Raw genomic sequence first — 2,937 nt, 5'->3', positions numbered from 1 at the left:
AGACAAAAACTTCGTTCTATCATATTTTTTATACCTGATCTATTGATTAATTTTGGCTCCGTTATTCGGTAAATTTTTTTTTTCTTTTTTAATTATCACCATCCGTTGCATTCAGATCTTCCTTAACTGTATCTGTACCATCCTGTCCGTAGCACTGTGTGTGTATTTAATTCTAACAGTTTTGCCTTTTTCATCTTAAGGCTCAATACTACACAGTATTATAGAGGTTTTATTCCATCTGTGATTAGATTGTTGAATCGGTGGAACTACCAAAATTCAAACTGAGGCAAATACCTTTTCTATTCAACAGCTTGCCACAAGTCTCATTTTACAGTTTATATTTGACTGATCTGTTTTGATATTGTTACTGATCTTCATATATTTTAAAATTTATTGTCATTATTTCTCTTATAGTTTATTAATTGGATCTGTATTTCTTTTACGTATATGGCTGCTTTGCATGCTGGAGCCCTTGGGACTTAAAGTCTCATTTTATAGTTTATATATGAGTGATCTGTTTTGATATTGTTACTGACTTTGATATATATTATATATATATATATTTTTTTTTTTCTAATGTATAGTTTATTCGTTAGTTCTCTATCTCCTTTCCGCACTGGGCTGCTTTTCTTGTCGGCGGCTCAGGGCTTGTAGTGTCCTGTTTTTCCATCTAGAGTTTTGTCATAATTAGTTATATATATATATATATATATATATATATATATATATATATATATATATATATATATATATATATATATATATATATATATATATATAGGAAAAGAAAAATTGTCATACATTTGCATGTTAAGGACTCAAAATCAAAATTAAAAGAAAAATATTTCTTTATATATATATATATATATATATATATATATATATATATATATATATATATATATATATATATGTATATATATATATATTATTAATTGCTAAGCTACAACCCTGGTTGGAAAAGCAGAATGCTATAAGCCTAGGGGCACCAACAGTGAAAATAGCCCAGTGAGGAAAGGAAACAAGGAAAATTAAAATGTTTTAATGACAGTAACAACATTGAAATAAATAATTCCTATGTAAACTATAAAAACTTCTACAAAACAAGAGGAAGAGAAATTAGATAGAATAGTGTGCCCGATTGTACCCTCAAGCAAGAGAACTCTAACCCAAGACAGTCGAAGACCATGGTACAAAGGCTATGTCACTACCCAAGACTATGAGAACAATGGTTTGATTTTGGAGTGTCCTTCTCCTAGAAGAGCTGCTTACCATAGCTAAAGAGTCTCTTCTACCCTTACCAAGAGGAAAGTGGCCACTGAACAATTACAGTGCAGTAGTTAACCCCTTGAGTGAAGAAGAATCGTTTGGTAATCACAGTGTTGTCAGGTGTATGAGGACAGAGGAGAATCTTTAAAGAATGGGCCAGACTATTCGGTGTATGTGTAGGCAAAGGGAAAGAACCGTAACTAGAGAGAAGGATCCAATGTAGTACTGTACTGTCTGGCCAGTCAAAGGACCCCATAACTCTCTAGCAGTAGTATCTCAACGGGCGGCTGGTGCTCAGGCAATCCTACTACCATATATATATATGGATAAGAAAAATTGCCATACATTTAAATGTTAAGGAGTCGAAACCAAAATGAATAGAAATATGTTTAAGATCATAGACTTTGCTTCGTAATTCCAGTAATGTTCGAGTTTTACCTCTGATTGTAGATTATGCTAATTTTGACAACTGAAATTCGATCCCTCTTCCCGCCTTCCCTGCTTTCTTGTACATTCTTTTAGATTAAAAAAAAAAATTAGGCTTCTCTCCTTATCTCTAACCAGATATCACTATTATTTATATTGGTCGGGTTTATAAAGCAATTAATTGCACTATAATAGTAATTAGATTACTAACAAATTATTTTATGCAAACTTTCAAATTCATAAATTTATTGTGATTCAATTAATGTTTTTTTTTTATTAAAATGTCCTGACAAATTAGTCAGGAATCTTCTACTCTCATCAGACCCAATCTAAAATGATGAAATTTAATGTCAAAATTAGTTTTTTTTTGTTATTATGAGTCATCATGAATAATCCTTTAAAACTCCCTGATGCAATGTAAACAATATTTAGGCACTGTAACAATATTGGTCCTATCTAAATGGTGACTAGATCCTAGTTCTTAATTATACGGTATAAGCTATTGAAGCATGAAAACATTCACCCTATAAATTTCACGGTGTCAGATCACTGTTAGTATTAACTCAATTTTCAAATTACCTTTGTTTTGCATTTGACGTCATACTTACTTTATCTGTCTTTGTTCTTCCAGAAACTGGTTGCAATTGTGACACACTGTTTCCTTTGCTCTTACAGAATCACGCCTCCTCCCGAACATTCATCGCCTACGGAAAAAGTAAGGGTGAACTTTTTATTTCAGGTTGAGGTAGAGTACGATCTGTCAAGAATGCAAGTTTGATTAGTCATCATATTATAATCAATGCTTTTTATTTTGCCGTTGACCCTTGATTGCATTTTATTTCTTTTAATGGCTTTAGTGATTGGTACTGATGCATAAAATAAGGTTCTTAAAATTGACTACTATAAATATTTCATACATATATTTGTAGCACAAACACACCTTCGAATGCTAAAGGTTAAAGGTGTATAAACGAAACAGAAAACGCGGTTTTATATAATTTTTGTAAATTAAAGATTAGGGTTAATTACAAGTGATTCAAATTGTTTTTATATTTGAGGTTAGTATATTCCGCTGTGAAACCGTAAACCTTTAACTGTGAAACAGCGACCCATTGTCAAGAATCCTGTCCCTGGATGAGGTTTTGGTTGTACTTTATACAAACATTTTGTATAGATAGTTTTCCGGTAGGGAGATAGTGCTGTCGGAGCACCTCATGCAGTGCACTGTAGGCTCTACATAAG

The 2,937-nt window shown here is 31.9% G+C and overlaps 1 long non-coding RNA gene across 1 annotated transcript in view; it reads left to right on the top strand.

Moving 5' to 3' along the window:
- LOC137636693 (uncharacterized) overlaps positions 1-2,419 on the top strand; it is a 338,848-nt gene extending 336,429 nt beyond the window's left edge. The window contains exon 3 of the long non-coding RNA XR_011043191.1: positions 2,371-2,419. This is a non-coding gene — a long non-coding RNA (uncharacterized lncRNA). The remainder of the gene's footprint in view (positions 1-2,370) is intronic.
- The last annotated feature ends 518 nt before the right edge of the window (positions 2,420-2,937 follow it).

Source organism: Palaemon carinicauda, chromosome 3, assembly GCF_036898095.1.
Source record: "Palaemon carinicauda isolate YSFRI2023 chromosome 3, ASM3689809v2, whole genome shotgun sequence".
NCBI lineage: Eukaryota > Metazoa > Arthropoda > Malacostraca > Decapoda > Palaemonidae > Palaemon > Palaemon carinicauda.
Note: the sequence above shows the minus strand (reverse complement) of the source record. Positions and strands in the feature narration are given on the sequence as shown.